The 23,816-nt window shown below is 43.4% G+C and overlaps 1 protein-coding gene across 1 annotated transcript in view; it reads left to right on the forward strand.

Annotated features, from left to right (window-relative positions):
* Nucleotides 1–23,816, forward strand: part of SPON1 (spondin 1) — a 261,395-nt gene that overhangs the window by 158,616 nt on the left and 78,963 nt on the right.

Consider the following 23,816-nt stretch of genomic DNA (forward strand, 5'->3'; position numbering starts at 1 on the left):
TGTTACACACACACACACACACACACACACACACACACAGAAGAGTATTACTCAGCCATAAAAAGGATGAGATTGTGCCATTTGTGACAACATGGATGGAACTAGAGGGTATTATGCTAAGTGAAATAAGTTAGAGAAAGACAAATTCCATATGATTTCACTTCTATGTGGAATGAAAACAAAACAGATGAATAAACAAACAAAAGGCAGAATCAGAACTATAAATACAGAGAACAAACTGATAGTTTCCAGAAAGCAAGGGGTTGGGGGAATGAGGAAAATGAGTGAAGGGGAGTGGGAGATACAGGCTTCCAGCTATGGAATAAATAAGTCACAGGAATAAAAGGCACAGCATAAGGAATATAGTCAATGTAATAACAATGTATGGTGACAGACGGTAGCTATGCTTGTGGTGAGCACAGCATAATGTATAGTGATGTTGAGTCACTAAGTTGTACACCTGAAACCAATATAATGTGTGTCAACTATACTCAAATAAAAATAAATAAATAAAAATAAAACTACATTATAAAACCACATTAAATAAAACTGTGTGAAACTAGAGCATGAATAAACCGATCAATAGAATCGAATAGAAAGTGCAGAAATAAAACCAAATTCATTTGAAAAGAAGTTTATGAGAAAAGTACAATTTCCTACCAGTTGGGGAAAGATGGATTATTTAATAAATGGTAATGGCACACCTGGAAGCCACAGTCGGGGGGTCGAGGGTGGGGGGAGCAGTTTGCTCCGTAATTCAATCCCTTAAACAAAATAAACCCCAGATATAGCAGAGATTTACATATTTAAAAATGAAGACATAAGGGTGCCTGGCTGGCTCAGTCAGTACAGAGTACGACGCTTGATCTTGGGGTTGTGAGCTCAAGCCCCATATTGGGTGTAGAGATTACTTAAAAATAAAATCTAAATAGGGGCACCTGGGTGGCTTATTTGGTTTCGCATCTGACTCTGGATCTCAGCTGAGGTCATGATCTCACAGTTCCTGAGGCACTGATGGCTCAGAGCCTGCTTGAGATTCTGTCTCTCCTTCTCTGAATATTGCCCCTCCCCACCTGTGCGCTTGCTCTGTCTTTCTCTCTCGCAAAATACATAAATAAACTTTAAAAATAAGTAGAATAAAATAAATAAGTAAAATAAAAAACGCGGACATAAAAGCATTAGAAGAAAATATGAGAGAAATCCTTTTTAGACTCTAGAGCAAAGTCCTCTCCAAGCATGTCACAAAACACAGATGGCCTAAAAGAAAAGACTGATAAAGTAAACTAAAAAAACTTTTTAATTATCAAAGAGACTTCAAAATTTTAAAGGTAAAGGACAAAGTGGAGGGGGGGGAGATTTGTATCCCCTATAATAAACAGAGGGCTGATTTCTTTAATATATACAGAGTTCTTATGGGTTGCTCTTTAAAAAATCAATAAAGCAATAGGAAAAATTATCAAAACACATGGAAATTCAATGGCTTTTAGATATTTTAGAAGATGCTCAAGCTCATTTACAATTATGCAAATGCCAATTCATTCCACAGAGCTGCAATTTTTGATCTATGAGACTTTTGAGAACCCCCTGTGGAGAGAGGTATAGGAAAACATACACTTTCCTAGCTGATTGTAGCAGTAACGATCGGTATAGCCTTGCAGAGAGAGTACATTTCTCTGACTCCGGAGTTCATACCCAGACGTTTACATATGCAGATACACTCGCACATGGGAATGTGCTATCTACTGAACACTGTAACAGAAAAAATGAAAAAATTTACATATCCATTAATAGGGGACCAGTTAAATAAAAATGAGAATTTGAAATTAAACACTGCCAAGACAAATGGTTTCGTTAAAAAAGAAAGTACAGCAGGGTATTTATAGTGTGCTCTGTGTGTGTGTGTGTGTGTGTGTGTGTGTGTGTGTGTGTTATCCTTTTAGGGACGTATGCTTGCATCTCCTGAAGGGTGGATAGGAACATGAATAGAGGTTGTATTATGGGTGGGGGGAGGGGCTGAGATTGTGGGATAGGAGTAAGAGAGGGACCTTCCATCGTATTCTCAAGATGCTTTTGAATATTGTACCATATTTTTGCAATATCTATTTTAAAAAGTGATTATTCTTATAGCTGAAATAAAAAGGAAATAAGCCAAACACCCAAGCTTAGGAACCTTTCAAAGACACCATATAAGGAAGCATATTGTGCGGTCTTGGTGGATTGTTCCGTCCTGGTGATCAACAGAGCTTGTCTAGACTTGCCAACGTGGTGCCAGTGTGTGCTGAAAACCCCCACTAGGTTCCCGGGGACTGGACTGGTCAGAGGTACAGATTTATAATCCAGAGCAGTTTACTCAGAGAAAGGGTATAAATCATAGCAAAGGAGGAAATGTCAAAGTCGGTGCCTGGACTTAGGTCTGAGGAGTGAGGCCGCCAACAGGAAGCCCACGGAAGCCCAGATGGCACGGAAAAAGCTGAAATGTGCCCAAAGCCTATTCAGGTATGTTGGCAGCTACACTGCCTGGGATGGCCTGATGTCTTAAAGGGTCAGACGGGACCAGCCAGAACTTTCTCAAGGCTCCAGAAGCGATCACAGCCACCCCCTCTTCACCTTCAAAACTACCAGGCAGTAGTTCTCTGCGCTGTAAAGGTTTAATACTCTGCAGAAGAGTATTAAATCCACTGCTTATCAGTGGATTGTCCCACATTCACGGGCCCTGCAGGGGCCTGTGCAAGCCTGTCTCATAAGAGCATGAGCTAAGTCAGCGTTACACAAAGTGTGGTCTGTGGAGTGGTGGGGACAATTTGCTACCAGTCCATGATGCGCTAAGTCCAGAAGTTAAGAATAAGCACTTAAAAATAGCAATTTAGGGGCGCCTGGGTGGCGCAGTCGGTTAAGCGTCCGACTTCAGCCAGGTCACAATCTCGCGGTCCGTGAGTTCGAGCCCCGCGTCAGGCTCTGGGCTGACGGCTCAGAGCCTGGAGCCTGTTTCCGATTCTGTGTCTCCCTCTCTCTCTGCCCCTCCCCGTTCATGCTCTGTCTCTCTCTGTCCCAAAAATAAATAAACGTTGAAAAAAAAAATTTAAAAAAAAATAGCAATTTAACAATGTCTAATGAATCGAGTAATTAAAAAATCAGAACTTGGATTTTGTATGCTTTTACTTTTTTTTTTACTATGACATTTTAATTTTACCAAAATACTGTCTGCAACAGATTACATCGTTTAAAAACAATAACAAGCTGGTCTTTCACTACAGAGTTGAGAAGCATTTTCTAGAGGCAAGGACCATATCTGAGTCATTTCCTTACCCCCAGTACCTGAGTCAGGGTCTGGGATACCATAGATGCTTACAGATGGTGGCCTGAAGTCATTGCAGTCCATAGGTTTTTTCTTAAATGAGAAAACTGAGATAAGAAGAATACACATGATGCCCAAATACTACTGGCAGCACAGATCTGTATCCCAGGACTCCTGACTTCCATTCTGGTGCTTTCTCCTCTCTCTGCTGAAAGAAAGGAGGTAAGGACAGCCCTGAAAATTTCATACTATTGTATGTATTCATTCAGAACTCTGTTTCTGAGACACTTTAGACTAGACTTTCCAATGAATATTTTCCATCTAGTGATTTTAAAAAAGGTGTATGCACCTTGCATCAACTTCATTCATTCATTCATTCATTCATGTGTCAAATACCATATTTGGGAAATCCCATGTCCTTAAGAGGCTCATGGTCTCTTGAGAAAGACCTACATGGAAACAGGTGGTTACAACACAGTGTGACGTGGGCCGGGAAAGTCAAGTACAGAAGACACTGGGAGCGCAGAGCAGGACCTTCCCTGCTTCAGGAGATGGCAATTTCATGAATAGCATTAAACTCAATAGTTTGATGCTCAAAAAAAAAAGCACGAGTCCCTTTCTTGTCTTGCTCTTCCTGGACCATCAGGATAGCAGTTTTTATTGTCACCTTTTCTGTGTGAGGATGAGCTCATGAACTGAGTGTGCTAGGAATGTAGCCAGTACATGTCCTTTGGCTGAATGAGGTGGCTGTCCCAAGGGCCATAACCCTCGCCGCCACTGCATCTGGTCTTCAGGTCTGCTGGAGAATGCCAATATTCATTTCCCACCTCTGATCAGAGCATCTGTGAGGGTCCTGCCTGGCCATGCAGTTCTCTTGGGCTCTCTCATACTGGAGCTCTCCTGAAGCTAAGCCTGGCATTCCCAGACAAACAAGTTCATCCAGTCGTAGAACCAAGAGCCATCCACCCAGTAGTCCAGCTTGCTTGCAGTGAGGGATGCATGGCATAAGGCAGTAGAAAACAGGTGTGTAAAGGCTTTCTCTGAAATTAGAGGTTGGAATCATCTCGTGAACAAAATTGAATACCAGGCTGTGGAGATTACATGTAGGCTAGTAGGAATGGGGCGCCATTGAGGGTTTCTGGGCAGGCACATAACCAGAGACCAGGGCATTCATTCATTCAACATAATTATTGGCGTCTATTGTGTGCAGAGCACTGAACGAGACCCCGTGCTAGGTCCTAAAAGCGCAGAAGTAAGTTAAGACCTAGTGTGGGAGTCATATCACATCATCCCCCTGGGTTATAATGCACTCTTTACCTCCATGCAACCATTTAAAATCTTTGTCTCAGGGAAGGAAAGAAATTAAATTGTCTGAGAAACTTCCTACTGTATAAAATTAGCTACAGAAATTATAAAGCCATAAGTCAGACTCCCAATTGTTCTGTAACTATATAAACATAGCAATTTTTCCTTAGGATAGAAATCTAGAAGCAAACAAACCAAAGAGGAAACAGGAGCCCGCCTCATGGAGAGATGTTCTGCTGTCTCCTCAGGTTCCCTCCTCACATGAGAACATGCCCCGTTCACACCATGGAGCCAATGAGGCTTGCGAGACGTGGCTTGGAGGGCTGGGGTAGCAAAGGGTAAAGCAAGCAATCACAAGCTGATGAACTGCGTGTTATGGTAGAGTTTTGTGGAAGGGTACATGGGGGCACTAAGGAGAAAGTATCAGTTCTGACCAATTCCGTCTTGAATTAAGGACCTCACAAAGCCATGAGCTGAATTTTGAAGGATGAAGAGTTTGCCGGTAGGCAAAAGGGGAGGGCACGCCAGGCCGTATGGAGGTGCGAAATATCTCCGTGAAACTAAGTGATGGGAGAGTGGTAGGCGATGGAACATTTCATTCACTTATTCATCCCCCAAAGGTTTCCTGTATCCCTGTTGTGGGCCATGCTCTCACGTAAGCAGGAAGGCAATCACAAGTGCATAGACACAGATCTTACCTCGAAAGAGCTCAAGTAATCAGAGTTCAGACAGGCAGAAAACCCAAAAGGCAGCACACTGCCTTTGCTTCTGGAAGGCCAAAGGGAGGAAGGCCAATGATTCTCTCAAAGTCTTCCCATTCAAGGAAGGGGCTTCTGGCATTCCTTTGATAGTGTCTACACCATAGCAGGCACTATGGTAGATTCCTTACAGACTTACCTATCTGAGTGCGTCTTCACAGCAAGCCTGGAAGGTGGTCCATTATTCACTTCATTTTCCAGAGGAGAAGAACAAGGCCCAGGAAAGTTAGGTAACTTTTCTAACCCAAGGTCACACAGCTAATAATCAGGAGCACCAGACTCTGAGCTCTTTCCTTCTCACTGGCTCTTTAGGTTTCTTCATGTTGCCTCTCCATCCTTAAAAGAGCTTTCACTCTCATCTATATCAGAATTCCACCCAGCTTCCCGCATCCCCCCCTGCCATGATACCTTTCCTTGTCCTTGCAAATGCATGTTGCATCCTCCTCCCCAGGTCTTCCAGAGCATCTTGAGTCCCAGTTTGGCCCATTTTCTGTCTTGTATTGTAGGTGTCTGTGTCTGCCTCTGGAAGAAAGGACATAATGTAGGAGTCCATCTGAGAAGGGCTGTGCCCTGGACCCACCCCTCCCTCTCCCCAGCAGGGCTTGACATGTGGCTGGCTCATAACACGCTGATAAGTGTCTGTTGAATTAAGTGGAACACTTTACCCCTCAGATCCCTGACAGGAAGCCTGCTTTAGCAAAGGCAGTCATTCAACCTCCTTTGTCTCCATAGCTACCACCAGTTCGCCAAATGACACCCTATTTCCCAGTAGGCTCCAGTTACAGTAATTCTTAATTTATCTTTCTATTCAAAAGCAAAATTATGGCTTCATTAATCAATGGGTAAAGAAAATCAAAAGTCTATTAACTAGCAAGCCAATGCTGTTCCAAAGGGCATTGATTCATGCATGTTATGGGCAGCCTGCTCATTGGAAACTACAGCTCCTGAGAGCAGCTCTCTGGGACAGTATTGGGGGGACTGGAATGTTTTTAGCCTTTGAATGCATAGACACATATCAGAGTCTTATTGGGATTTTTTGGGGGGAGGTAGGGAAGGGGAGACTATTGGCTTGTCAGTAATATGGTGTAGAGACTAAATATGTCATAGGATTTCATAGATGCATATATTTAACGAATAAGCACTGACAGATACATATATGTGTTTCCTGGGGAAAAATTAATTTATTCTTTAGTATAATGAATTCCCTGCAGAATATATTCAAGAAGATCAATCAATGCAAACATAAAGAGTGTGCTTACCTGCCTAATAATATGGGATCATGACTGCAAATATGGTTGGGTCTTCCAAGATGAGGATTTCCTCTATACCAACACCCAAAGGGTTATCTTTCTCAAATGGGCCTGCTAATTATTGAAAACTCACCCCTTTGCATGATCTACATGCAGACTAGTGACCTTAAACTTAAGCAAATACATATATCAAATACAAATAATGTACAAACCTAACCACAAAGAAGTAGGTCAGAGATCAACTCCAAAGCCCTCCCAATTGGAGCCTAAGACGGTGGCAGTGTTTGCTGTAGGGTACATATTTGGCCTGGGTTAGGGCTTTATTTTATTATTCCAACCTCCACAGAGGTTTTGTGTTCTTTTACAACATGCATCGTTGAGTTACTGGAGTCTAATATACTTGGAATGGAATATACTTTTGCTTCTTCTGGGACAATGCCAGGATCTTAGGACATTTTAATTCCCTGCACCCCACTGCCACCTTAACAATGCCAAATAATAAAATTTTATATATATTTAACCCTACGAGGCATTATTTGTATTGATTTTACAGTCAGTATTCATTTGGCATTACCCCTATATTGATCCTTCCTTCCTTTTTGCATTTCCATTTTCCTTCCAAGATTATTTCCTTCTACCCGAAGAACACCTTTAGCATTGTCTTTGGTGAGAATCTGAAGGCAAAACTTCTGTTTCTGTCTGTCTCAAAATATCTTTACTGTGCCTTCATGTTTGAAGGTTAGTTTTTAATAAGTAAGTTGGCAAGTATTATCTTTCAGTATTTTAAAGACATGATTCTTCTGCCTTTGGCTTCCATCATTTTGTTGTGAAGTCACATGTCAGTCTGACTGTTGCTCTTTGAAGAGCCGCTCTTTTTCTCCAGCTGCTTTTAAGCTTTTGTTTGTCTCTGTTTCAGAAATTTTAATCTATGCTTAGGTGTGGTTTTGTTTGTATTCACTTATCCTTTGGACAGGGAGTGGTTGTAGCACGTCTTGAATCCCCGGCTTCATATCTTTTGTCAGTTTTGGAAAATTCTGCCCATTATTGCTTCAAAGACTGGTTTGGCTCCAATTTTCTCTCTCCTCTCCTTCTGGGACTCCAGTGACACATATGTTAAATTTTGCTATCATTTCCCATATGTTTTGAATGGTTTTGTTTTTTTTTTTTTATTCTCCATCATTTTTCCCCTCCGTATTTTAGTCTGGATATTTCCTAACCCTATCTTCTACTGGTCTCAAACTACTGTTAAACCTGTGGGTTCTTTTACATTTTTTTAAATGTTTATTTATTTTGATAGGGAGAGAGAGAGATAAAGACAGAATGTGAGCAGGGGAGGGGCAGAGAGAGAAGGACACAGAATCTGAAGCAGGCTGCAGGCTCTGAGCTGTCAGCACAGAGCCCTACGCAGGGCTCGAACTCACGAGCTGTGAGATCATGACCTGAGCCAAAGTCGGACACTTAACTGACTGAGCCACCCAGGTGCCCCAAACCTGTGAGTTCTTAATCCTAGTTATCATATTTATCGGTTCTAGAATTGCCATTTGATTCCTTTTTACAAATTCCAATTTGTTGCTGAAACGTTCCATTTTGATTTCTGTTTCTTTGAACATGCTAATCACAGTTTTTGTTTAAATCTGGGTTGGTAACTACAATATCTAGATCATCTATGGATCTCTTTCTGTTATCTTTTTCTCTTGGTTCCAGTATCCTGATATATCTGATGATTTTTTATTGAATGCCAGACATTGTCTATGAAAAATTATAGAGGCTCTGGATGACATTATCTTCCTTCACCAAAGATTTGCTTCCACGTTTAGCAGGCAGTTAGTGTAGGGTAGATCACTTTAATCAAATCGTGGATTGGGCTGTTTTGATGCCGAATTTCAATCTTTGTGAGACCTGTTTTATTTACGGTTTACCCTTACTCCAAGGATGCATCTCTTCAGGGGTTCTCATGGAAAGTCTGGGGTGCTTACCAGTGTCCCTCTTCCTTATGGCTTCTGACTTACAATTTTAATCTTCTTAAAACATGAGGCTGCTGAAAGCTCTGTTCAGTCTCTTAGCTACTAATTTCTACTCAGATTTGCAAACTTTCTCTCCTGTGGCTCTTACAAATCAGCAACTGCCTCAGAAGGAAAAGCAGTGCCAAATGTTGGGCTCATTTCTCTGTCCTTCTTTTCTCTTCAGGATCTTGGCTCAAATAATTTTTTCTCCCCAGTCTTGCCAAAAGCTATGCTCAGCTTCTCAGCCTCTTAGCTTCATATGGCTGATGGAAAAGCCAGTGTCTAAAGGGAAAAAGCAGCTTGGAATATCTGACTCACTTCTATGCATCTCCCTTCTCTCCAGGATCTTGGCCCTCAACTCCTGGCTGCATTGAGAGCTCTCCAGTGCTTTAAACCGAGTTGTTTTGTTTTGTTTCATCGATATTTTCTAGTTGTTCTTGGCAGGTTGTTGGTCCGATACAAGTTAGTTCACCATTGCTGGAGGTAAAACTAGAATATCTTCTCTAAGTATGTGGGTTTTCTGTCTCCAACATATAGCTGTGTCTCTGACATCGTTCTGATCCTTTGTCTTCAACCCAGTCCCACTCCCTTGGATCAGTACTAATGTGCTAAGTGTGGAGATCTCAATGTCTTTCTAACTACAGTTGTTCAAAACTCCCCCTTAAGTTATATTTGTTGTGTAAGTTACATTCGCTATTTTTTTCATTCCTAATTGATATTGGAAGATACAGTATTACACCAGGCGTGACTTCTTTCAATGGGAGTAACTTGGCAAAATTCTGCACTGGGGAAATGGCTTATAATGCTTTAGTACTTTGATCCATAAGGTTTCCTCTGCATTGAAGTCTCTTTCCTGCTGGTCAAAACATTATTTTTCTGTGTCCGGCTTCCACTCACAATAACCCCACCGGGAAGGAACCACCTGCTCCTTTGAGTTTGAACTCAAATTACCTGTCTCGGAGCTTTGCTTTCTGTTTTATGGATTTCCATTGCATACGAGTGGCAGACCTGATAAATATGTCATCATAAGTGCTAAGAAAATTGGATCGACTCTTCCAAATATTCAAACTGTTAAGAAAAACTTTTTAAAACTTATCTATGGGCTTGGGGGAACAGGATGGCTCAGTCAGTTAAGTGTCTGACTCTTGATTTCAGTTCAGGTCATGATCTGGTACTTGGTGGGTTTGAGCCCTGTGTCAGGCTCTGCACTGACAGTTCGGAGCTTGCTTGGGATTCTCTGTCTCCCTCTCTCTCTGCCCCTCCCCCACCCGCACTCTAAATAAATAAACAAACAAACAAACATTTTTAAAAAGACTTCTATGGATTTAAAATAAATGATATTTTACAGTAGTCAACTAGGAGGACTCCGATTCTTCTAAGATGTTATGAAATGGATGCCACTTTTTCTCATTGTTGAGAATGAGCTGTGAATGAGGCATTATTAAAGATTTTCTTGGTACCTTTGAACAGGAATTATATTAAGGTAATACAGGTTTTGCTGAAAATACAAAATAAGCTATGTTGGCTATATATTGAGCACCAGTCAGTGCACACGTAGGAATGTCTACTTTGGTAGATGCCCTCTGGTCTAGCTCGGTTGGGAGCAGTAGTCAATTACTGTAATCTAAACAAGAATGTGCTAAAGCAGGGAATTCGAAAGTTAATACCTGAATATGTCAAGTATTTTAACTTAACGTAAGTATACTTTCCATCACAAATATAAATCACTCAAAAAAATTCATCATTCCTGATTTCCAGTGTAGGGTTCTCAAAAGTGGATCTAATACTTAAAATACTTGTAAAGCAATCTGAGTCCAATGCCCTTGATGCTTACAACTTCTCCCAGTCTTTGACAGTTATCTTGTTCTCACCTAATCATCCAATATTTTGAGCAACTTGCCTTTCTTGAGTTCCTTCAAAGCAGTCATAAAAGGACCCCTTCCTTTTTTCACTCATTTCTCACCAATTTCAAAAAATCAACTAAATTATGTAAATACAGTATAAGAATAACTGGCAGCAGATTTGGAGATGTAACACCACTTGGTAAACATGCAGTGCGGCTGTGGCCAAGAGTGACACACAGCTGAAGCGTTCAGCATGCAGTGGACTCCGTCAGCATTTACAGCGGAGCGAATGACAGGTGCTGATGAGTCCTACAAGGAGCTGAAGTGACGGTTAGTCAAGAAAGCTTCTACAGAGGCCCCTGGGTGGCTCAGTTGGATAAGCGTCCGACTTTGGCTCAGGTCATGATCTCACAGTTCATGAGTTCAAGCCCTGAGTCTGGCTCTGTGCTGACAGCTCAGAGCCTAGAGCCTGTTTCGGATTCTGTGTTTCCTTCTCTCTCTCTCTCTCTGCCCTCCCCTGCTTGTGCTCTGACTCTCTCTCTCTCTCTCTCTCTCTCTCAAAAATAAATAAACATTAAAACAATTTTTAAAAATTAAAAAAAAAAAAGGAAAGCTTCTATAGTGCTGGCAATGGGTGCAGTGCATTTTGCTCAGGCTTGGGTTGACTCTTGTCAATTGCAAGTTACCTTCCTTGCCACCAAGCGTCTTACCCTTCATATTTGTTCACTGACGTGATTTCAGAATGACTGAAATTAGCTCCATCACCAATCTGTAATATTGCCTAAATTTAATAACAATAACACTGAATGGTTTGTGTGTTATCGAGTGCCAGACCGCTAAACACTTCGCATAAATAACCACACTGAATCTTCATAACCCTCTTAAGCTGTACTATTATTCTCCTCATTTTATACCTGAGGAAATTGAGACTCAGAAGAGTGAAATGAGTTGCCCAAGGCTTAGCTGGGAATGGCAAATGCAGAATTAAAATCCAGGCCATCAGAATCCAGAACCCACATCTTTTCCATACACTAACCTGCATCCCTTGTTGCAGAACTTGGGAGGTGGTAATGGGTCCTTTCTGCTTCTCAGGCTGGGGCCAGCTCCCCATGCTGCCATTTTCCCTTTTTCGCTCCAGTCAGCATCTATAAACTCAGCCCATTTTCTTTCCCCTCAGGGGTTGATAACCTCCCTCTCTCTCATCCTCCAGATTCTCCCCCTCCCAAGCCTGGCAAAGTGCAGGGTTCCGGCATCCAAAGCTCTCTTTTTCCTCATTGATTCTGGAGACATCTTTGTGAGCTCTTTGTGATTTAAGGACTTTACTGTCATCACTATGGAGACACAGAGTAAGAGAAAAATACATGCAGAAAAATGACGAAGTTTCCAGAAACTTAAAACATATTTGAATTCTGGTTCCTGGGCTATGATTTTTCATTGCTCTTGCTGTGATGAGAACCAAATGCACCCTTGGGTTGTTGTCCTCCATATTTAGTCCTGAGAAAGGGGCTCCCCAATTTGCTACCTCCATTTAGCAACAGTCCTTGTTACCTCCACATCCATAAAGGCTCTTTATCCCAGCACAGATACCCCCTTGTTTTTTTTTTTTTGTTTTTTTTTTTAGTTTTTTTTTTTTTTTTCAACGTTTATTTATTTTTGGGACAGAGAGAGACAGAGCATGAATGGGGGAGGGGCAGAGAGAGAGGGAGACAGAATTGGAAACAGGCTCCAGACTCTGAGCCATCAGCCCAGAGCCTGACGCGGGGCTCGAACTCATGGACCGTGAGATCGTGACCTGGCTGAAGTCGGACGCTTAACCGACTGCGCCACCCAGGCGCCCCGATACCCCCTTGTTTACAGGGGGGCTTATACTCTAAAGCACTTCAGACTGGAAAGTATTTTCTGGGAATTCTACCTGACACATGCAATAGCAGTGATGATTTCTCTGAGCATTACCTAATGGTCACTGTTTAGTCACTAAGTATCATGGTTTCTGGAAAAACTCTTATAAAATGTCTGTATTTTACCTGGTACCCATGGGGTTGAGTGGACAGGGCAAGAGAGACCCAACTTCAGCCACCATTAACCATTAGCTCTGGAAATAGATTTGTTCCTCTAAATAACTGTCACTCAGGAAAGACTTACTGGCTACACTGAAATGGAAGAAACTCAGAGAAATCCCACACAGAAGCTTAAGCTGCCACTATGATGTAACCTAATGTGTACCTCAGTGTCTAAGGCCCCGTCCTTTTAATCTCAGAATACCAAGCGTTAGCTGGATACATGGCTACCCAGAATAAAGACTACATTTCCCCAGCTTCCCTTGAGTTAGGTTTGGCGGTGATACTAAGTTTCTGACCAATGAGATGTAAGAAAAATAATGTGTATAATTGCCTAGAAGAGGACATAATAGGAGTGCACATGCCCATTGTTGTCCCCTGGACTGTCCAACTACAGAATTTTTACGTAAGAGACAAACTTTTATTCTTGTTTTAAGCTATCATATTTGAGTTTGTTAGTTATATGCAGTCAAATCTATTCCTAACCAACATAGGTAAGAATTCCAAAAGTATTTCAGAGATTGAGATACTTGTTTCTTATTCCCTTTCATGGTAATTGTCTTGTGAGGTATATTTAGATCAAAGATTCTCTTTCTTTCTCCTCACTGCACTGTCCTAAACACACATGGATACTTTGGTCTCAAGTGACTAAGGAAGAGGCATTTGTTCTCACTGATAGCTATTCTATACAAAATTCTTCGATTAGGGGTGCCTGGGTGGCTCAGTCGGTTAAGTGTCTGACTTCAGCTCAGGTCACGATCTCACAGTTCGGGGGTTTGAGCCCCACACGGGGCTCTGTGCTGACAGCTAAGAACCCGGAGCCTGCTTCGGATTCTGTCTCCTTCTCTCTCTGCCCTTCCCCCAGTCATGCTCTGTCTCTCAAAACTACATAAATGTTAAAAAAAAAAAAATTCTTCAATTAAATGAGGGTTGAGAAGTCAGAAACATTACAGAACCCCACACAAACTTGGTCTCATCTTGTGACCAATTCCCAACCCCACCCCACAGGTGGGAAAACAAATAAAATTACCCCACTTTTTAAAATTCCTTTTAAGGGGCGCCTGGGTGGCGCAGTCGGTTAAGCGTCCGACTTCAGCCAGGTCACGATCTCACGGTCCGTGAGTTCGAGCCCCGCGTCGGGCTCTGGGCTGATGGCTCAGAGCCTGGAGCCTGTTTCCGATTCTGTGTCTCGCTCTCTCTCTCTGCCCCTCCCCCGTTCATGCTCTGTCTCTCTCTGTTCCAAAAATAAATAAAACGTTTAAAAAAAAAAATAAAAAAAAAATAAAATTCCTTTTGTTCCTTTGTTCAATTGTTACATACCCTACAAGGAAATGAGAGTAGGTATTTCCGAGACTGAACCCTCATACACTTGAAATCATACACAATAAGTGCCTAAATAAATCATGGCTAGACTAAGTAAAGTAATTTTTTGCCATCAGATGGTTCCTGTAAAAAAGCATGAGAGTGTCAATCTATATGATGCCCCCCGACCCCATTTGAAGTTATCCATTAATTACATGTCCCTCAATTATCCGGTGCCTGTGCTATTGTGGCAAGTGTCTGGTTCATTTCATCCCATTGCTCAATAGATTTTAATTGCAGCTGCTGCAGCAAACACCTCGAGATGCATTTCCTATAGAGACCACGGCAGCCTGTGGACTGGCCCAATGATGATTAATTTCAATGACTTGAATCACTGAGGAAGAGGGAAGCGCTTCCATTTTAATTACATCTACAAGAGAGTAGCACTTTCACCCCTGCTCATTGTCCTGAAACAAAAGACCTCCTGAAAGGAAAATAAAATCCAGGGTGCAGTGGTCTCACTGACACAGATCTCCTTTTTCATTGCACCACAACTCAGCCAGCTCCGTATTGGGAAATAGTGGCAAGTCACTGGGATTTGCAAGCAGACTGGAAGCCAGAAGAAAGCAGCATTCAGTTTATGTTTATTTATCTTGCTTGGGCAATTAAAATGCATTGAGTGGGTCAAGATATGAGACAGCATCTGACCATCCTTGCAGATGTTCTGCATAAAAAGGTTGAAGAATAATTAACCCTGACATGCGTATGTATTTATTTGTTGTTTCACTGAGACAGAGCTAGAGACATTCTAGGGGTTTTCCATACTCATTCATGCCCTTGGGTCCTGGCACATGCTGATCTCTTTTCTCTCCTTTTTTCCATTTGGACAAATATCATCTTCCAGCAAAGCCCAGCTCAATCGCCACTTCCTCTGCCCTGCCCTGGGGGTGGTGTAGGAGTGGGAACAGGAAGCGCAGAAGACCTTAGATGAGATATATCTGACCAGGACTGTCAGTGCTCTGTGACCTTGTGCAAGTTACTTAGCTCTCTGAGCCCCGGTTTCCTCATATGTACACTAGAGGAGAATGAACATTCTCCTAAGTCATAGTTGTTATAAATATTAAGTGAGATACTTTATATGAAGCACTCAGGATAACGCCTGGTCATAGAAAGGGCGTGATAGGTTATACTTTACTTGCCTTTTCTACACCGCCAACAGTAGCATTTTAAAATCTCCTTTATGATGCTAATTGATCAGCAAGTCAGAAAACAGGGATTCAGATTTTCTCTGTCGTTTCCTCCTACCCCGACCCAAGTAAAAGGTGATTAAACTTAGTAGCCTGTTGTTGCAAGTCCATTCCCTCCTGTTGGACCTCACTGCTAACTGCCTTGATTCACACATGGTTTCTGCATTAATGCAATAGTCTCTTTAGATCTACACGCCTCTCATCTTACCCCCTCCTTTGCAAGTCCATGAAGCTTCCATAGTGATCTCTACTGTCCCTCCCCTATAGAGTGGTCAACCATCCCAGTTGTCCCAGGACTGAAGGGGTTCCCAGGATGTGGAACTTTGAGTTTTAAAATCAGGACAGTGCTGGGCAAAGCAGGATGAGCTGGTCACCCTACATCCCCTCCTTCAAATCTCTCACTGGTTCCTTAGGAATTCCAAGACAAACTTACATTAGTCAAGGTAATACATAAAACAAAACCGTCTGTCATCTCGCCCTGCCTTCCTCTCGACCTTCATCTACGTCACCCCCTCCCTATTTGCTACACAAACACTACCACCCTTTGCTTCAGTGATATTGGGCTTCCAGATGTTTCATGCTCTTTCCCAGCCTCATCCTCATCCGTGCCTTTTGCAGTTCCTTCTACATACAATGCCCATCCCCCTACTCGTTTTACCCTGCTAAGTCCTTCGGATCCTAACACATCACCTCTTCTAAGAAGTCTTCCCTTAGCACCTGCTATAGGTGCTCCTCTGCTGTGCTCCCATAGCACCCTGGTTTTGCCTCTGACCTGACATTTACTACACTCTACTGTGATTATGGTCTGTCCCCCCAAACAGACTGAGAGGTCCCTGAGGATAGGGACTGTGTCTTCTCTATCTTTGTAACTCCAGGAGCTGACACAAGTAACTGCTGGCGGTGGAGAGAATGAACAAATGAGGTGTTCACACTTGCCTCCCCACCCCCACAACCACGTGAACTCCTCTAAAGCAGAAAGGACACATATCTTGATTTTCTTCGATTTCTTGGTTGTCTCCTCTAGTACCTAGTACACAGCAGGGCTCAATTAATATTTTGAACGAATGAATGGATGGATGCATCTTTCTTTAGATAGAAGCCAGATGATGAACTTTCATGGGTTCGGTTTGTCCCCTGCCCTGCACAAGGCAGCAGTTGTTAGAACCAAGCATGGCCCCATGCTGTCACTAGGTAGCTATTGGCTAAAAATTACAGGGGTTATGCCCCCTCTGCTTCCTCCTATAGACACAAGCTCCGGAAGAAAAATGGTTTCATTCCAAAGACTGATTTCAGATAGGAGAAAATTCTCAATTAGATTCCCTACACAGTTGAGTGGAAAGGCCACTAGCACATGGAGAAGAAAGCTATACCAGATGGCTTTCCTACTACAAAGAGATGAAATATGTGTCATTTCCACTTGCATAGTGGTTTGGTCTTTTTGGAGCTCAACATTAAACAGCTGGGAGCCCTTTGTGACCATGCAGATTCCACTGCCTGATGGCAGGAAGTCAGGCAGCAGGCAAGGTCTGTCCATTTCCTCCCACCACCTTTCCAGCCAGTAAACTGTAACTTTCTCCCCTATAAAAGTTTTATGGAAAGTTGAGTAGGAAACCTAGCAGGAATTAAGACCTCAAGGGGTTTGGCAGGATGGAGAAAATGAGAGCAGATTGGAAAATGAGTGATTGTTTCTGGAAATAAGTGTGGAATGGAAAAAGGTCTAAGGGCCTTGTGGTCACACAGCCCTGGGATCAAAACCTACCTCTTCCATGTAGAAGCTGTGTGACCCCAGTTAACTGGGCTTCAGTTTCTAATCTCTACAGTGAGAAGATTTACAAAACCTGCTTGGTTACAGGGTATGTCCAGTATGTGTTAGCTCTCTCCCCTCTCTTTTTTTTTTTTAATTTTTTTTAATGTTTATTTATTTTTGAGACAGAGACAGAGCATGAGCAGGGAAGGATCAGAGAGAGGGGAGACACAGAATGTGAAGCAGGCTCCAGGCTCTGAGCTGTCAGCACAGAGCCCGACGCGGGGCTCGAACTCACAAACTGCAAGATCATGACCTGAGCCGAAGTCGGATGCTTAACCCACTGAGCCACCCGGGCGCCCCTCTCTCCCCTCTCTTGACTCCTGCTGTATTTGCTAAAATGATACTTCTTGTCTGACAAAGGATTTTCCCCTTCATTTGTAGATTTCTTTATAATGATAACCCCCCAAAAGATTATTTTAAATGAAATACAATTTAGATTTATGCATTTTTAAAACCTACTTGCTTTCGAATAGAAAGACAATAGTATACTGAACAGGATAAAATTAGAACTGTCCAGGGTGCCAGGAAATGTGGTGGTTCCATCCCAGAGCAGACCACGAAAGCCAAAAAAATGGTGGTTTATTTTCTAAAAATGGTGTCTGTGAGTCTCTGGGAAGGTCTAGGAACACCTGTGCCCTGCTGTGACTCCCGTACTGGAATTCCTAAGTCTTGGAAATGGAGAGGAGTCTCAACACATTAAACTCTCTTCTATACACCTTGCTGTTTGTCCCTTAGGCTCCTTATTTCCATACACTATTGTTTCTGATAGTTATTCATTCACTTCCCAAGTTCAGGAATCGTTTAAAATCACATTTGAATAGGTATGCATGAGGGAAGCTTACTCACTTTCTCTTTTTTTTAATTTAGTTTAGAGAGAGAGTGCGTGTGTGGGGGAGAGGGGCAGAGGGAGAGAGGGAGAAAATCCTAAGCAGGCTCCACACTCAGCCTGGAGCCCGATGCGGGGCTTGATCCCACGACCCTGGGATCGTGAACCGAGCCAAAATCAAGAGTCACATGCTCAACCGACTGAGCTGCTCAGGCGCCCCCAAACCTTACTCACTTTCAAGTGAAAATCTTCCCATAGGGAGCTATAGAAGACAACCCAGCAAGACTAAATGGGACAGGCTTCCAGACTCAGAAGCCAAAGTTCTAATCCTGACCACTTCATCTTTTACACAAGATCAACACTCCTGTTTATCAGCCAGTAGGTAAAATCTCTAAATACCCATCACTCAGACCAAGTTCTCATCCAGTGCTAGAAACCACTCCATCACATTCCTAGCAGGTAGTCACCCTACCTCCTGTCATGCCTCCAATGACAGGGACCTCGTTTTTCTGAACTATGATACATGGTTGCATGCTTTGTGCACTGCACAAAGGCACCCAGCTAAAGAACACAGATAGAAGCTGAAATCCTGTCTCCTTTCTGTTTCTGAAGCTGAGTGCCCCCGGCTTGAGGGACTCTTTTCTTCTAATTTGACCATCCCCAGGGGGTTCCCTTTTCTACTTTGCACAAAGACATCATATAGACTAGTAGTGATCCTTTCAGGTCAACACAGTCCAGCGCCCTTAGAAGGGATTCTGTCTCCTGAAGAGTAGAAGGGACTCCAGTTTCCAGCACGAAGGTGTCATTCCAGATGCCAAGCGGGCGGCAAACTTTGTGTCCTTTGGTTCCTCTTGGCAAGAGCCACGTCCCCAAATGAGCCCAGATGTGGAGAGACCAGCAGCAATTAGCATCCGAGCTAATGTTTGTGCATGGGGGGAATATAACAAAATAAACAGGGACCTATGGCAGTGAGCTATGCCTGATCATTTATCAAACTGCAAAATCTTATCCATGACTGTGAAATGGCTTTATGGTTAGGAAAATGTACTAATAATTTTATTAGGCAGCAATTAAACTTAAATTCCTTTTAACTGTATTTGATGTCATCCTTTTTCTGGGCCCATTAGAGTAACATTAAGGTGTTTGTGCAGATAGCTCAGTCATTTCAAATTACTTCCCTGTCTAATGTGGGAGCCTTTAATAGCATACTCTTAGGTTGAATTCAATTTTGGAGACACCAGGCATGCTAATTAGATTGTCTCAGTGTTCCTTTGCAAAAGGAACTGAAGAAGAGCTATTTTTTCCCCCTCTTTTGCTTAGCAGTGTTCATGGAACACAACTTTCTGTGCAATTAGAGGCATAGACCCTTTACTGCACAAAATCCCACTTGAACCATTTATTGCTAGCAGACACAACGTCTGGTTAATATGACACCATTGTTGAAATGTTTTTAAGATCTAATTAGAGCCTGTAAGTTTTCTCTCCTATTCTGAATATCAGAGTTAGTGTTTGTTCCGTCTCAGCCTCTAACATTAGAACTGAAAGAAGGGTAGAGGGAAGAGATGAACATTTATTAGGCACCATCTGCTAGCTTCCGGGGAAGATGCTTAATGCCTATAACAGCCCTATGAGCTTGCCTTATTATCTCCACTTACAGATGGGAAAACTTTGGCTCAGAGAGGGTAAGTAAAGTGCCCACGGTCACACAGCTGGCAAATTGCGGAGCTGGGATTTAAATTGTCAGCCTCTCTTTGCCACTTACTGGTTCTAGGAACTTGGAAAGTCACTTTAACACTCTGATCATCAGGGTCCTCCTCTATAAAACAGGGATGATGATAATACTCATGCCCTCACAGTCCGTTGTAGGGATCAAATGCAATATTAAATGTAAATGGCCCTTGCAGATGAAGTGCTGCACAAAAGTGATAGGTAATGTCTCCTGATATTGCCATAGGAGGTCTTGGGTGGTATCGGCCTGCCTTCTGCAAGATTGAAACCATATATCCAATGCCACAAGAAGGTCAGGGAGAGCACAAGTTAAACATTGTCCTTGGGGCTTAAGGTAAACGAGATTCAAAGGGAAAAGAAGAGATGCAAAGGGAAAATGAGAGGGAGTTGAGTTGTTCCAAAGGTGATTTAATGGATCTGCAAGTCTGTTGGTGACTCGGTTTCCCCATCTGCAAACAGGGAGTGTGCAGGCTGATGTGTGGATTGAATGAGACGGTGTTTATATAAAGTATCCAGCACATTGCCCAGAATTGAAACACTCGACAAAATCATTTCATTTGACAATTATTTCAGCCAGGCTTAGTCCCTGGCAATCTTCCACCTCCGTGATCCCTGCTCGCTTACAGATTCCGTCTTCCAAGTCTCTTTCCCTCATTGATCTATTAACATAAATTCTTTCTCCAAATAGTCATTGTACTTGGCATCGATCTACTAACTTACAGCTATTACAGTCATGATTGCAATTACCGTGTGTCCAGGCTCCTTGCAATGCTATCATTTTCTCCCGGTTACCATGATAAATGTTCCTAATAACTCCTGCCTCAGATCCCTTGTGGAATGAGGCAAGAGATTAATTTATTAATTGATGGATTAATGGCTCAGAACTGTTACAATCGTCATTAATTGCTATTACCTTTGAAGTGTCAAATGGTTAAGGGAGTTGAGGGTGAGGCTGAAAGAATGTTCCTTCCTCTCACGCGAAAGATGGGAGCTGTCACCAGCCAGGTAGAAAAAGTGAACCGCACGTTGTGAGTGCAGCAGTGCCCCCTCACCTGCAGGGGATACATTGCAAGACCCCCAGTTGGAAGCCTGAATGCGGTAATACCAAACCCCGTATATACTATGCTTTTCCCTGTACAACAAACATACCTGTGATGGAGTTGAATTTAAAAATAGGCGCACGAAGAGATCCACGATAATAATAACAAAGTAGAACAACTATAACAAAACACGGTGATAAAAGGTATGTGGGTGTGGTCTCCGCCTCTCGTTCTCAAGATCTCTTACTGTCCTGTACTCCCCCTCTTCTCGTGATGATGTCCAATGATAACATGCCTCCGTGATGAGACGCAGTGAGGCGAATGACATAGGCACCGTGACACAGTGTTAGGCTACCACTGGCCTTCTGAGGATGCATCGGAAGGAGGGTCATCCGCTTCTGGAGCCCAGGTGACCACTGGTGGCTGAGACGGCTGAGGCTGGGGGGCTGCTGTACAGATGTGTTGAGGCCGTCACGGCACAAAGCACAGTGGCCATCCCTTTGTGCTCCCGGACTCTGACCTGCCCTTCCCCATAACCACTGTGATTCTCTCACCGCTGCATACCAGCCCTGCACTGCTGGCCCTCCCCTCACCCCGAGACCATTCTCCACCCAGGAATTCCCAAGAGCCAGTCCGGCAAAATAAGAAAACAATGGGACCGTCTGTCCTGCCAGCCTCTGGTCCCTGCAAGCTCTGGTCAGTGCAGCAAGTAACTGCGATCCCATCACCCCATCTTTGAGAGGGCACTCGTCCTGCTGCGCCCAGAGCCCAAGACAGGCGCTCCACATACTCAAGTCAGCAGCCGGACACCAGGGAGAGCCCAGACGCTTCCATCGGCCCGCTCTGGTCCACCCCCCTTCACAGCCAGCTCTCATGTATGAAGAAGGGAATCCTTGAAGAGTCCCTCAAGTCTCTCGTGCAGTTCCCTTAGCCCTGAGGCATTTCCATCTGGATAAAAAAGTAATGCCAGTGCAAAGCACATGCCTTTGCTGGCTTACTCCCATCAGAAAACATGGTAGCACACATTCTCCTTATCACAGGGTCTATCCTTAATTCCCCCCCCATCAGCGAAGCCAATCGATTTCCCTTACATATTACAGCCATTGTTCCTTGCTATTGGCTGCAGAGTTTAGTTGGCAGTTTTGCCCATGACACATACCCCATGTCTTACTACCCAAGATCTGTATGCGTTATTTTCCCTCCCTTTAACACCAGCCCTGACTTGTTCAAGTTCTGTGCCTCCCACCCCATTTTCCTAAAGAGCCTCTCTCAGTCAGACTTGGCTGAACTCATAACTCAGCCAACTCGTAACTCATCCACGGAATCCTGTAACCATGTTCCTGAAAAGAATCATGGGAACAGACCACGGGCTTCATTCAGAGTTCAGCTCTGGATGTGAATCTAGCATCCCACGGCTTTTAACTTAACTCTCTGTAGACTTGGAGCGTTGGGTTTTCAGAAATTCCGTCGATCCTTCCTTGCTTGTTTTCTCGTTGGAGATGGTGGTGTTGTCAGGCAAGCCAGTGAGCACGGCCTTCCTAGAACAGCGTGTATGGACGTGTGCGTGTGTGTTCCAGAGGTGAGCCCCATAAGCAGGAGAATGCTCTGTACAGATTCATTGGTAAAATGTGTTTGTGCCCGCACATCACAGACAGCAGGATGCTGACCGGTCAGCGAAGGGGTTGACACTTCTTATCAGCAGCCGGAGAGATTGCTTACAACAGAGAGGACAGCAACAGCAGGTGAAACCTGAACCCGTGGCAGAATGACTTATATGCAGTTTACCGAAAAGATGTAAATGCATACACAGCCACCACAGATTACAAACAGCACCACAGAGTGAAGGTGGATTAAACATGGGGTATGGGGCAAGCCCTTGGCTTAGGCCAGCTGAGTGGAGCCATCCTAGATCTCCTCAGTCTACCTGTGGTGGTTCTGCAGTTTCTCATGATCTACAACTGGATCCAGGCTGGTCAACCCACCTGCTCATCAGACTCACCCCTTCCTTACATCAGAGCCGGTGGTCACACTGCAAAGACTTCTTCTTCTATCAGTCTCAACGATCTGACGTGACTGGGGGACCTTTCAATGCCAGATCTTGCACCTGATCTTAGAGTCAATAAGATTATTGAGCTGGGAGTAAATCTGAAATAATATGCCCCTCCCCAGGTTGTATGAGTATCAAGTGAAATACACACAGAATGAGTTTAAAAAGCATATGGGCCTTGTTGTTGTTATTACTTTTTTATGAAAGGCACTCTCCCCTATTAGTGATTGCTGGCTTGTCCTTTGGACTCCCCTTCAGAAAGGCAAGCCAGACACATGTGACAAGTTAAACAGGCATAGAAGATATTTTTATCTGTTTAAGCCAACAACAGTAAATGCATCACAAGACAGTGTGTGATTAATTGCCAAGTGAATTGTGAGAAGAATAATTGCCAGAAGAATATGAACAAGAGAAGGCTCAGCTCTAGCTGGTGGGGAGGGATGGAATGAGGCTCCAGAGAGACTGGATAGAATAATGGAGGTTTGTTCTGGGTCTTGCAGGACGGATGGGATTAGGGTTGATGGAGGGAATGCATTCCAGGTAAGATAAGTTCTGTGGAGACGGGTGGACAGAGAGGCAAGGGTGTGTTCGGGGGGAAAGCTGCGGGAGGACATGGGGTTTGACAGTAGGCAGAGAGGAGTGTGCAGATAGTGGGAAATTGTGAATGGCGTTTTCTGTGACTTTATACCTCCAAACAAGCCCACACACCTATGCCACATGCTCTAACCAAGAGAAAAACAAGCTCTACACTGTCCAGGCCATGTCTCTTGCCCAATACCCTGTCCTTCTTGCTACCTACCCACCCTTTGCTGTTCCAGCTTAGCTAGACCCCTAACCTTGCCTACATTCCCATTTATACCCTTGCTCAAGCCATGAAAACTCAATTCTAATGTTTTACCGTAGAGATTTACTTCTTGATTCCAACTCAAACCCATAGAAGTAAAGCTAACACTTACCTAGGCCTTTGTGTGCTAAACACTTTAAATGTCCTACCACCTTTAATTCTCAAAATAACCCTGTGAGATAGTACTGCCCCCACCTCCATTTAGCAGATGAGGAAATTGATGTTTGAGATGTTAAAGTTCAAGGTCACATCTACCAATAAGTGGTGGAGTCTGGATTTGATCCCCAAACTGTTGACCCCATGGCATGGTTCCCAATCACCGGTTGATAGTACCCTGTTATCACCTAAACCCACTCCATTGGTTCCTCTTTGGTCACCCTTGTATAGGATGTCTTACTCTAGTCAATCTTTGGAAACCTAGACTCTACCTCATGCTGCCATCCTGCTGCAAACCCCTGAGTAC

The sequence above is a fragment of the Lynx canadensis genome, chromosome D1, assembly GCF_007474595.2.
Source record: "Lynx canadensis isolate LIC74 chromosome D1, mLynCan4.pri.v2, whole genome shotgun sequence".
NCBI lineage: Eukaryota > Metazoa > Chordata > Mammalia > Carnivora > Felidae > Lynx > Lynx canadensis.